Below are 14,004 nucleotides of genomic sequence, written 5' to 3' on the forward strand. Positions count from 1 at the left end.
CACTAGCAGTCGAGATGACAGGCATCTCATCCGCATGGCTGTAACGGATCGTGCAGCCATGTCCCGATCCCTGAGGCAACAGATGGGGACGTTTGCAAGATGACAACCATGTGCACGAACAGTCCGCCCACGTTTGCAGCAGGACTATCAGCTCGGAGACCACGGCTGCATTTACCCTTGACGCTGCATCATAGACAGGAGCGCCTGTGATGGTGTGCTCAACGACGAACCTGGGTGCACGAATGGCAAAACGTCATTTTTTCGGACGAATCCAGATTCTGTTTACAACATCATGATGGTCACATCGGTGTTTGGCGAAATCGCGGTGAACGCACATTGGAAGCGTGTATTCGTCATCGCCATACTGGCGTATCACCCAGCGTGATGGTATGGGGTGCCGTTGGTTAAACGTCTCGGTCACCTCTCGTTCGCTCTGACGGCACTTTGAACAGTGGTCGTTACATTTCAGATGTGTTACGACCCGTGGCTCTACCCTTCATTCGATTCCTGTGAAACCCTACATTTCAGCAGGATAATGCAGGACCGCATGTTGCAGATCCTGTATGGGCCTTTCTGGATACAGAAAATGTTCGACTGCTGCCCTGGCCAGCACATTCTCCAGAGCTCTCACCAATTGAAAACTTCTGGTCAATGATGGCCGAGCAACTGGCTCGCCACAATACGCCAGTCACTACTCTTGATGAACTGTGATATCGTGTTGAAGCTGCATGGGCAGCTGTACCTGTACACACCATCCAAGCTCTGTTTGATTCAATGCCCAGGCGTATCAAGGCCAGAGGTGGTTGTTCTGGGTACTGATTTCTCAGGATCTATGCACCCAAATTGCGTGAAAATGTTATCACTTGTCAGTTCTAGTATATTTGTCCAATGAGTACCGGTTGATCATCTGCATTTCTTCTTGGTGTAGCAATTTTAATGGCCAGTAGTGTACATATTGAAATCCTGCGGGCTCCGCACGGAGCCCGGCGTTCGCGGAGTGCGGCGGACAAGGCGACTAGTGTGACGTCACAGGTTCGTTGCGGGGCCCGTGTCTCTGGCAGTGCAGTGCGGTGCGGCCACTTACTGGGGTCCCCGTAGAGCTCGGACTTGAGCAGCGCGTTCTCCACGTGCTTGTCGGGCGCCGCCTTGCCCGCTCCGTACAGGTAGCCCTTCTCGTACTGCGCCACCGTCTTGCCGTCCCCAGACACGGAGGCGCGGCCCCCGGACCCTGCCGCCTCCGGTGCCGCCCCCGGTGCTGCCGTGGAGGCTGACCCGACATCAGCTGGAGCCTCGCCTCCTGCGGAACACACAGGCTGCCGTTGCTGCGTCCTGCTATCTATTCACACTGCCAGTCTACCGCCTTATGAAACTGGAGGCTATGGTGTCGTGGACCGGCGCGACTGTTCCACGGGGTGAATCTCTGTGACGAGAGCTGTGTACCTGCATTAGACAGGCAGTGTGAGCAGCAACTGATGCTCGTTGCTGGCTACGCCAACGATGTCAACGGAAGTACTGGGTTTATCCAGTGGTAACAATACCTGAAAAACACGGAGTTTCTCTTTCGGCAATCGGCACAGAATTACATACAAGGAAGAAGAAGCAGATCAAGACGGACTGGAAGAAATCGTATTAAGAGCAGAATTTGACAGAGTATTGAAAGACCGAAGCCGAAACAAACAACGTGTATCATACGCAATTCTCTCAGGACTATTAGGTTCCTTGAGAGAGTCAGCCATGATAAAGCTTTTCAGTGTGGTGTGTTGGATGTATGAGACAGGTGAAACATTCTCCAAGAAGAATTCTAACTCCATAAAATACGAGTGGCGACAGATGTGAATATCACATACCATCAGTTTGATACATCATGAATACATAACATTGACGGTAGTTATTTGCAGAAATACTGGTGGCATCGATCTCGGGGAAGACCAACTTAGGTTCTGGAGAAATATAGGAATACGTGTCCTATGGTTGTTACCTATCTTTTCCGTGTTCGTACGTCAGAGCTCTTCCATCAATTTTCACATCGTCGTAATCACAGCAAACAATTAAGGAAGTTTTCTGAAAACAAAAAGCCGCTTCGATTGTGTCCTTTGACCATCAAGGAAAAGGGCTATACGTTATTTCTCCTCACACATGGGTAGTCCAAAGAGATACGTTATCTTTGGTTCCACAGTTCCGCAAAAAGCTGTTGCTACTGGAATAAATGACACCTCTTGTACTAGAATCAAAATATATTTTCCCAAGCTTAAAAACCCTTTTCACAGTTTCTACGCACAAAAATTTTTATGTTAATTTATGATCCTATATTTTAACATCTGGAAGAGGTCTTATTGGATTCCTGACAGAAAGCAGGGACGGAAGGAATTACATGCATACATCTGAAGTAACTGCGGTAGTGCTTTCCTTAGATTCTTTTGTTTTCCTAGAACTACGCAAAATACATTGAATGCCTTTGTTACTGCATTCCTGTTTCTAAAATATAGTGTTCTGCTTTATGAAACATTATTTCTCTCGATTATATCCATTGCGGATGACGAACTGCAACTGCGATTAATATTGCCGGTTTATGAAGGTTTAATATACAGCCTCTCTCTTTTTAAATGTGATAGGAGTGCTAGTTCTGCGAGGTTCGCAGGAGAGCTTCTGTAAAGTTTCGAAGGTAGGAGACGAGGTACTGGCAGAAGTAAAGCTGTGAGGAGGGCGCGTGATTCGTGCTTGGGTAGCTCAGTTGGTAGAGCACTTGCCCGCGGAAGGCAAAGGCCCTTGTTCGAGTCTCGGTCCGGCACACAGTTTTAATGTGCCAGGAACTTTCATATCAGCGCACACTCCGCTGCAGAGTGAAAATCTCATTCTGTGATACAATTTGTTGAGTCTGGTATATTGAGAACATGTCCTCCAAGGTGGCTGACACCTATAGAGTGATGGCTCTGAGTAAACGTTCACAACATTTTTTTACTGAATCAGGTATAAACAATACCCTACGTAGCTCTCGTTTAAAGACCAGTAACGTTCCGCATAATATTTGATTGGTAATCATTGTGTATCCAAGTCCTAATGAGGTTTTGTCTGTGCTTTCAAGAAGTTCTAAGTCCATCCAGCAGCTATCAATTGGTGGGCGAGCGGCGGCCGTCGAATATGGGTGGTAGTCTGTGGTGCGTCTCCGTTCGCCGTACTCGCTGGCAGAACGTCGGCCCCGGAAGTAGACGCGCTGACTCTCCAGTGGGACCGAAGTTCAGCCTCCACTTCGCCCTGCTGTCTCAGGACCTTGCATACCCGTACATACCCGGTGGGTGGAAGGTTACTGAGTAATGCTCTAATTCCTCCCAAGTGACAGGCGCTGCAAAACAGTGCGGCCTAATCGGCGTGCTCTGTGCACTGACTGAACGGCGGAGTCGTCGCGCCCCCCCCCCCCCCCTTAACGCCTGCTGCTCAGGCAACCAGGCTGACTCTGCTGTAGCACCTGCAGCCTCTGTTCCTCAGTACTGTCTAGTTTTCGAGACCGTCTTCATCAGACGGGGTGTTACATGAACGTTAATATCTGTACGACCAGCAGCTAAACACTAGTGCCGTGATGCTGGCGGAGCAAAAGGGAAATTTTAGCGTAAGTTAACGAAGCGTCCGTTGGGGTGGTCTTCAGTCCAGACAGTGGTTTGATGCAGCTCTCCATGCTACTCTATCCTGTGCAAGCTTCTTCATCTCCCAGTACCTACTGCAGCCTACCTCCTTCTGAATCTGCTTAGTGTATCATTTCTTGGTCTCCCTCTACGAGTTTTACCCTCCGCGCTGCCCTCCAATACTAAATTGGTGATCCTTTGATGCCTCAGAATATGTCCTACCAATCGATCCCTACTTCTAGTCAAGTTGTGCCACAAATTTCTCTTCTCCCCAGTTCTATTCAGTACCTCCTCATTAGTTATGTGATCTACCCATCTAATCTTCAGCATCCTTCTGTAGCACCACATTTCGAAATCTTCTACTCTCTTTCTGTCTAAATTATTTGTCGTCCACATTTCACTTCCATACATGGCTACACTCCATACAAATACTTTCAAAAACGACTTCCTGACACTTAAATGTACACTCGATGTTAACAAATTTCTCTTCTTCCGAAACGCTTTTCTTGCCATTGCCCGTCTACATTTTATATCCTCTCTACTTCGACCATCATCAGTTAATTTGCTCCCCAAACAGCAAAACTCCTTTACTACTTTAAGTGTCTCATTTCCTAATCTAATTCCCTCACCATCACCCGAGCTAACTCGACTACATTCCATTATCCTCGTTTTGCTTTTGTTGGTGTTCATCTTATATCCTCCTTTCAAGACTGTCCATTCCGTTGGTGGCCGCGCTACACGTAGCCTCCAAAATGGCGTCTGTAACGGAGGTGCGTTCCAAGCAGAGAGCTGTCACTGAGTTTCTTAGGGCGGAAAACCAAAGCATCGCAGATATTCACAGGCGCTTGAAAAATGTCTACGGAGACATAGCAGTGAACAAAAGCACGGTGAGTCGTACGGTCAGGCGTCTGTCGTCATTGCAAAAATATCGCGCACGCATGCCCGATCTCCCGTGTGCCACCCGGCCGCATGTAACAGTGACCACTGTAATGTTGGAACGTGCGGACACTCTCATTCGAGGTGATCGACGGATCACAATCAAACACCTCGCTTCTCAACTGGACGTCTCTGTTAATAGTGCGACTCACTTATCGACCAGTTGGGGTGTGGCCGCTGGGTTCCTCGCCGGCAAACAGAAGACCATAAACAGCAACTAAGGAACATCTGTTCTGAATTGCCTGCACTTTATGGCGCTCACGGTGACAATTATCTGTCGAACATGGTCACAGGCGATGAAATATGGGTTAATCACTTCGAACCGGAAATAAGACGGCAATCCACGTAGTGACGTCACACGACCTCGCCTCCAAATGTAAAGTTGAACGCCACACCCTCAGCCGGTGACGTGATGGCGACGGTCTTCTGGGACTCTGAAGGCGGTTCTTCTGTTTGATGTCCTCCCTCGTGGCGCGACGATGAACTCTGAAGCGTATTGTGTTAGCCTCATTAAAGTAATGAAACGATTTCAGCGTGTTCGTCGCCACAAAAATGCAAACGAACTTCTCCGTCTCCATAACAACGCTAGGCCTCACACAAGTCTGCACACCCGAAAGGACTTCACACAATTTCATTGGACAATTCTTTCTCATCCATTCAATTTCACAGATCTCGCACCTTCCGACTGCCATCTGTTCTGCCCAATGAAGCGTGCTCTCCCCGGGAAGCAGTACGTGGTTGATGGGGAGGCTGTTGATACAACAGGACGCTCTGACGTCGACCAGAAGAGTGGTACCTCGCGGGCCCAGAAGCCCTCCCAGTAAGGTGGCGTAATGCCGTAGAATTGATCGGCGATATGGTTTTATAGCCAAAAGAGTGAAGAATAATACGGTATACTGGATTCTTGAAGGAAACAACCTGCTGCCAGAGAAAAAATGTTGTATTACTTATTGATTGCTTCTCATATTTCATTCTGCAGTTTAGTGCATCACATGTCGAAGTTAGAGACGTGGCAAGGTGTAATTCCTAGTTCCTTCACACTGTTGGTACTTACGTTCAGTGTTTGTTTGCTGTGAAACTGAGTGCATCTAAGTTTAAATTGTGTGTGTGTGTGTGTGTGTGTGTGTGTGTGTGTGTGTGCGTGTGCGTCTGTGAGTGCGCGCGCGCGTTTGTGGAAACTGGATAAATGTACATGTCAGTTCATATTTATCATCTACATCTACACATATACTCCGCTAGCCACCAAGCGGTGTGTGGTGGGGAGCGCAATTTGCACCAAAGTCACATTTCCCCCCCCCCCCCCCCCTCTGTTCCACTCGCGGATCGCGCGAGGGAAAAACGAATGTCTGAACGCCTCAGTACGAGCTCTAATTTCCCCTGTCTTTGAATGGTGATCATTGCGCGATTTGAAAGTTGGTGGTAATAATACATGCTCTACATCCTCGGCGAAGATCGGATTTCGGAATTTAGTGAGCAGCCCCTTCCGTTTAGCGCGTCGTCCATCAAACTTTCTATGACATTTGTAACACTCTCGCGATGGCAAAATGTACCAGTCACGAATCTTGCCGCTCTTCTTTGGACCTTCTGAATCTCTTGAATCAGGCCCAACCGTTAAGGGTCCGATACAGACGAACAATACTCTAAGACTGGACGAACTAACGTATTATAAGCAATTTCCTTTGTTGAAGGACTGCATCGCTTCAGGATTCTACCAATAAACCGCAATCTAGAGTTCGCCTTGCCCGTTACTTGTGTAATGTGATCGTTCCATTTGTTATCATTTCAATAGTCACACCCAGATACTTGATGGATGTTACCACTTCCAAAGACTGGGAATTTATTTTGTACTCGTACATTAATGGGGATTTTCGTCTTGTTACACGCAGTAGGTTACACTTACTAATATTGAGAAATAACTGCCAGTCATTACACCACGCATTTATTTTCTGCAAATCCTCATTGATTCGTTCACAACTTTCGTGTGATACTACTTTCATGTAAACTACAGCATCATCGTCAAACAGTCTAATGCCGCTGTCAATACCATCAACCAGATCGTTTATGTAAATCGCAAAAAGCAGTGGACCTATTATGCTGCCCTGGGGCACACCTGAAGTTACGCTTGTTTCTGTTGAAATCACCCCATTCAGGACGTGATACTGCTCTCTGTCTGTTAGAAAACTTACTATCCAACCGCATATATCATCGGATAGACCGTAAGCGCGCACTTTTTGGAGCAAGCGACTATGCGGAACTGAGTCGAACGTCTCAAGAAAGTCGATTAATATGGTTAGCATGGTTAGCAAGACGCAGTACAACGTAAGTATCGTAAACCATAACTATCTTTTCGTTTCTCAAACATTTCGTTATAACACGGGGTACAGAAAATAATGTTCATGTGACACCTCCATCTGATGATGAGCGTACAGTGTCTCGGAAACTAATTAATGGCACAAAAAATCATTTCAAATTCAAAAAGCAACTGATTGCATATTACACCTACTTGAATCACAAGCTTGTTTAGCTTACCGAACAGCTTTACGTAAATAAGAGAAGGTAAGTACCGTCTTCTTAATTTGATCCTTTCTGTTGATTATCTTTTCCTGAAGGCAGATGACGTGTCTACGTAATTAAATATACTAAAAACTAAACTCCTCCCGAACAGGCCATGAAGGCCCAACGGTACCGACCGGCCGCCTTGTCATCCTCAGCCCACAGGCGTCAATGGATGCGGATATGGAGGGGCATGTGGTCAGCACACCACTCTCCCGGCCGTATGTCAGTCTACGAGACCGGAGCCGCTACTTCTCAAACAAGTAGCTCCTCAGTTTGCCTCACAAGGGCTGAGTGCACCCCGCTTGCGAAAAGTGCTCGACATACCGGATGGTCACCCATCCAAGTGCTAGCCCAGCCCGACGGGGCTTAAGTTCGGTGATCTGACCGGAACCGGTATTACCACTGCGGTAAGGCCGTTGTCATTAAATATACTACCATTCTTTTAAGTATGACAGTCTTGATTTTAAAAAAGTCAAAAACAGCTGTGATAATAAGTGGGGCCATTGTTATCTGCATTATCTCTTTCTCCTATTTTAAGAAGATACTTCTCTAACGAGTATTTTAATCCAGAAACTTCTTCCTCCGTAAGTAAAGGAGCTTCCGCTGGGGTTTCCGGGTATTGTGGTCGACGGTAGTCGAGGAGCCTTTGACGCTGGCGTAGCCCAACACCGCCCAGTGCTCGGTGTGAACGTAGTGATAATCTGCTGCTCGCGCACAGCGGCCGGAGGGTCTGCTTACACTTTGAAACTGAGCACGCCAAGCCGCGCTCGGTGTTGCCGGCAAACTTCGTAACAGTTGCTCCGGGAAAATTACGTCCCAGCTGAGCTCAAAAGCCGAGAAACTTCCGGAACAGCTTTCGGCATCATAGTTGTCCTCACCTGACTTCCTCTAAGTATACGGCACTGTTTCGCTGAAATATGACCGACCTCAGCACAGACGCAAAACCTGCTATGAGCTACACTTGGTTGCCTCTTCTCAGTATACCAGTTAACATAGCTGTTCGGTTTCTCATACACTTAAAGGTATAAAAATTGGTTCCCAAGAATTGGAGGCCAGAAGAATTATTGTTACGTATGCACAATGATCCGAAAATGCTTCCTATTTTTCTTTTAAAAAATTATTATTACTACCTAATAACTTACATGTGACGACACTGACGCTAGTAGAATGAAGTGCGGAGGTGTCTTACAACTTAAGGTGGTTTATTCATTTTTTTTCTTTTTTATCCAAGAATGAGGTACTAACAAGATGCTGACACTATGCATATCTATCCGCTCTTGGGTTGTACGTAGATAGAGGTTCGTTGTTGTCTGTTACAGCAATGGTTACGAAAGATAAATGGAATATACGCAGGAGGAATGCCAAAATGCTGAAGACTTCACGCTCGTCTGATGCGCTTGTCAGTGATTATCTTATGAGCACGGTGAACGTCCGAGAACAATTCTCACCGACCAGACCGCAAATACACATGTCTTATCACAAGGACTTTCTTTATAAAACCGAACGCGGGTACCTTAGCGGTCTAGCATGTGGTCTGGCGCAAACAATCAACGTTTTCCCGAATGTCATGGCGAGTTGACGGTCGAGTCAGTATACTCCTTTATTATATAGTATATTATACGCTGTCGTATCTGATGTCGCTTAGGCACACCTTACCGTTGGTTCTCTGCAGTCGGTCCGGCTCCTGGTGGGGGGTGAGAAATGTTTTGATTTCCAGTACCTCTTTCAAATTATTGTGATGTTACAAGGGATACTGTAATAGTATAACTAATTTGCTGGATGTGGTAATGTTTACTGTGGAAGAACAATTGGGGTATAGCAACCATAAGTCAATATATTTATGGAGTCACCTTCTTGATAAAGAGAGGAGGCAGCGTATAACAGTTTCACATTGAATTACTTAGTTACATAATTGCCTATGTCTCAGTGCATAACTTGGTACATATGTTAATAATGTAAGGCGTGCTTGTCTTGCTATTCATTGGATTTGCTGGGTATCTGATCACTGAAATAGGAGTAATCCACAAACATAAGAGCTCTTCAAAATCGTTCAAAACTCAGATTTAAAGCATAGTAGCAGGGATAATATTTTGGCCATTAAAGAACATGTTTTATACAAAAGTTAAGTCGTAAGGATGTTTGAGAACCTCTGCATAATAAGTTATTGTCTTTTATTGTGAAGGTACTGTTCAGTTTTCGATCTATTTAGAGCAAAATGAGTATTTCGTATGCCACACCTTTTAGGCAAAGACGTGATTAAACAAAATAAGAGGGGTGAAACTGCTAAAAAGTGGAGTGCCCTTAAATATGTAAATAATCAGCTGATTGTCTACAAAATAATATAAGGTTTTTAGTTTTACGTATTTTAATATTGTAACGGGACAAAGGTCGTGGTCTTTTGATCGTGGTCCGTCGTTGCGGTAAGGTCGGTGCGGCTAAGAGCCGCCGACATAGTATCACGTGGCCATCAGTTTTTTTTTTTTTTTTTTTTTTTTTTTTGATGTTATTTAGTAAAATAAAAACGTTTTCATTCTAAACTTTTGTCGGTGTAAATGATTTGTGAACGATCGTGATTTAGACAAATACTTGAATTCATTCACTGCTGTACTTAGGCTGGCTAATTACTCAACATAGGGCGCGAATGCAACTGTGCACAACTGAACCCCTTTTGCAGACGAGTCATGATAAAAGGTTGTGTACAAGCCCGAGTGAAGTTGCATTATGAAGGTAGCAGAGACAAAGTACAGGAACCGAACTGCTATCTACAACTTGTACAAAAACCGGACAGCAGTTGTAAGAGTCGGAGGGCATGAAAGACAAACATTTGTTTGAGAAGGGAGTGAGACAGGGTAGTAGCCTATCCTCGATGTTACTCAATGAAACAGAAGGTCTCGGTTAATATTATAGTTTCTGAGGTATCAAGGAACAGATGGTTTGGTATGGAGGCACGTTTCATGAAAAAACTGTAGAGAGAGACCTAGGGTTAACAAGGGTAAGCAGGTTGGAATGGATGGAGGTCGTAGTCTTTATGCAGAGATGAAGAGGCTTGCGCAGGATAGACTCACAAGGAGAGCGTTAAATGAGTCTTTGGACTGCCGGCAAAGAGGATGAAGATTTTTACTGCTGGTTGTTGTCAAAAATCATTTTCTTGTCGCCCGTGTTAAGTTAAACATCTTCCTGCTCATCCTCTAAATCTGCCGCGCTGTAACAAATACACTCCTGGAAATGGAAAAAAGAACACATTGACACCGGTGTGTCAGACCCACCATACTTGCTCCGGACACTGCGAGAGGGCTGTACAAGCAATGATCACACGCACGGCACAGCGGACACACCAGGAACCGCGGTGTTGGCCGTCGAATGGCGCTACCTGCGCAGCATTTGTGCACCGCCGCCGTCAGTGTCAGCCAGTTTGCCGTGGCATACGGAGCTCCATCGCAGTCTTTAACACTGGTAGCATGCCGCGACAGCGTGGACGTGAACCGTATGTGCAGTTGACGGACTTTGAGCGAGGGCGTATAGTGGGCATGCGGGAGGCCGGGTGGACGTACCGCCGAATTGCTCAACACGTGGGGCGTGAGGTCTCCACAGTACATCGATGTTGTCGCCAGTGGTCGGCGGAAGGTGCACGTGCCCGTCGACCTGGGACCGGACCGCAGCGACGCACGGATGCACGCCAAGACCGTAGGATCCTACGCAGTGCCGTAGGGGACCGCACCGCCACTTCCCAGCAAATTAGGGACACTGTTGCTCCTGGGGTATCGGCGAGGACCATTCCCAACCGTCTCCATGAAGCTGGGCTACGGTCCCGCACACCGTTAGGCCGTCTTCCGCTCACGCCCCAACATCGTGCAGCCCGCCTCCAGTGGTGTCGCGACAGGCGTGAATGGAGGGACGAATGGAGACGTGTCGTCTTCAGCGATGAGAGTCGCTTCTGCCTTGGTGCCAATGATGGTCGTATGCGTGTTTGGCGCCGTGCAGGTGAGCGCCACAATCAGGACTGCATACGACCGAGGCACACAGGGCCAACACCCGGCATCATGGTGTGGGGAGCGATCTCCTACACTGGCCGTACACCACTGGTGATCGTCGAGGGGACACTGAATAGTCCACGGTACATCCAAACCGTCATCGAACCCATCGTTCTACCATTCCTAGACCGGCAAGGGAACTTGCTGTTCCAACAGGACAATGCACGTCCGCATGTATCCCGTGCCACCCAACGTGCTCTAGAAGGTGTAAGTCAACTACCCTGGCCAGCAAGATCTCCGGATCTGTCCCCCATTGAGCATGTTTGGGACTGGATGAAGCGTCGTCTCACGCGGTCTGCACGTCCAGCACGAACGCTAGTCCAACCGAGGCGCCAGGTGGAAATGGCATGGCAAGCCGTTCCACAGGACTACATCCAGCATCTCTACGATCGTCTCCATGGGAGAATAGCAGCCTGCATTGCTGCGAAAGGTGGATATACACGGTACTAGTGCCGACATTGTGCATGCTCTGTTGCCTGTGTCTATGTGCCTGTGGTTCTGTCAGTGTGATCATGTGATGTATCTGACCCCAGGAATGTGTCAATAAAGTTTCCCCTTCCTGGGACAATGAATTCACGGTGTTCTTATTTCAATTTCCAGGAGTGTATAAATACAGGTTCTTTTTTTGGGGGGGGGGGGTTGGGGGGAGTTGTCTTGATGCTCGATTCCTATTTGATGAGATAAAACAAATTTGGTTTAGCCCGCACCCGCAACCATTTGTACAGCCATTCGAAAACTGTCTTACTATAGCTATGTTACAGTAGCGACGAACCGGCGCTGGCGCCCAGGCAAATGGTGCAAATCGATTAATTCCTATCGCAAGGGATTTTAATTGGGCAGGAATTAGTACAGATGGAACCATCTGTATGTACACTGTTCGGATTTTACATGTAAAAACATGCAGGAAACCTGATTTTTCTCGGTGGCTTTTGAAGCGAGTCACATCTATGCTTTAAACTTGCACGAATCGGTTCAACCTTTACACGAAGGTAGCTAAATGGACAAACTCAAAACGAATTTTTTTTATCCAGTAATCTTTATCCATTGTCGAGATATGATGGTTTAAAGTCGAACTACATGTGGCACTTAAAATCCGTTCATATGTGAATTTAATGCACGGGAACGGTTTAAAGTCATTTAAATAAATAAAAACTGCATTCTGAAGGGAAAATTGAAAACTCGCTTTCATCTAGCTTCATTCGGATCTTACATGTAAAAACAAGTTTTTTTAATTTTTTCTAGCGCCAGTTTTTATGTGCAAGAAACACGTTTTTTCTGGTAAGTTTTGAAGCGCGCCATTTCTGTAATTTAAACTCGTACGAACTGGTTCATCCTTGCACGAAGATAGATGAATGGATAAAGTGAAAACGAAATTTTTCCAACCAGTAATCTTTACCCGTTGTCGAGAAACGCTGGTTTAAATTCAAGCTAAAGATAACACGTGAATTTCGTTCTTACGTGAACTGAAGGCCCGGAAAAAGTTTAAAGTGAATGAAATTAATAAAAAATTCATTTTTAATATAAAATTGAAAACTCCCAGTCGAAAATCGAGGTTCATTCAGATTTTACTCGTACGTGTAAAAAACAGTTTTTCTTGCCGCTTCTGTGTTTCAAACCTGGGAAATTTTGTTGAAATTTTGTAAGTAGGCTGACAGATACATGTAGTTGAAGGTTGTGCTGCTGTTTTGTGAAAGTTTTATCCATTACCATGATATAGCGGTCTAGAGTTGCACACAAGATGGCCGTAAAATCTTCAAATACTTCTATGCTATCTTGTAGAGAATTTAGCTTCGGACAAAACAAGTATAAGTTGGTCTTATTTTATTTTGAATACATTGTTTCGCAGTTATTATTATTATTTCAGCCAATCAGACTCACAATTAATTAGTATTGGTTGTTGCAACATTTCGCGATTAGGTAAAATTTGGGAACCAGAATGAAATATGCTCCTATCGCAGCACAAAAAAGGCGAATATGTCTTGGGCAGAGTTAGGTATGCAAAAGAAATGAACTAGCTTTCCGTCTTATCTGCCAGCTTCAAAGATATTTAACTCAAAACAGCCTGACATATTCGCGCTTTTTTTACAAATTAACCCTCGCTCCCTAGCGCAGTGAGCTCTCTTACCTGCAAGAAGTTGGCACGCCTGCAACTCGCAATTTATACGCCACAGTCCCTGATCCTATGCTGAAAACCCCGAAGATTTGCCGGGCGTAGTGAACAATATACAGGGTGATTATAATTGAAGTTAATCTTTCAAAACGCTATAGAAATAACACCACTGGTCAAAAAATGGTTCAAATGGGTCTGAGCACTATGGGACTTAACATCTATGGTCATCAGTCCCCTAGAACTTAGAACTACTTAAACCTGACTAACCTAAGGACATCACACAACACCCAGTCATCACGAGGCAGAGAAAATCCCTGACCCCGCCGGGAATCGAACCCGGGAACCCGGGCGTGGGAAGCGAGAACGCTACCGCACGACCACCGGACACCACTGGTCAGAATGACGTCAAATTGCAACGGAATACTATCAGATAAGGGGAAAAATGTATGGCAGAAGAAAAAAAATAGTGTGAAAATTGATCAATAGGTGGCGCTGTATGTGTCAGAATACGTAAATGAAAACACTTGTCATGCGCACGACCCACTCAACTTGATATAAACACGCCGGGTACACGGCTGTTCCTTCTTTCGCGTCTGCGACGTTCGCCATGACTGTCTCAATGCAAGATCGCGCTCTGTTTGTAAAGCTCTAATACAAGAGTGATGACAGTGCACACGTCACTCTGCAGAAATTCCGGACACTGAGGGGTTTGAAAAAAGGCGTTGGTCCAGTGACTGCCGTGGGTCTGGAGAAA

The 14,004-nt window shown here is 46.0% G+C and overlaps 1 protein-coding gene across 1 annotated transcript in view; it reads right to left on the reverse strand.

Annotated features, from left to right (window-relative positions):
• The window catches only part of LOC126140953 (prohormone-2-like), a 268,452-nt gene that overhangs the window by 133,722 nt on the left and 120,726 nt on the right, over positions 1-14,004 (reverse strand). Inside the window, exon 2 of the mRNA XM_049915240.1 lies at positions 1,085-1,297. The gene's annotated coding sequence lies outside the window, so the exon portion shown is untranslated. The remainder of the gene's footprint in view (positions 1-1,084; positions 1,298-14,004) is intronic.

The sequence above is a fragment of the Schistocerca cancellata genome, unplaced genomic scaffold (assembly GCF_023864275.1).
Source record: "Schistocerca cancellata isolate TAMUIC-IGC-003103 unplaced genomic scaffold, iqSchCanc2.1 HiC_scaffold_708, whole genome shotgun sequence".
NCBI lineage: Eukaryota > Metazoa > Arthropoda > Insecta > Orthoptera > Acrididae > Schistocerca > Schistocerca cancellata.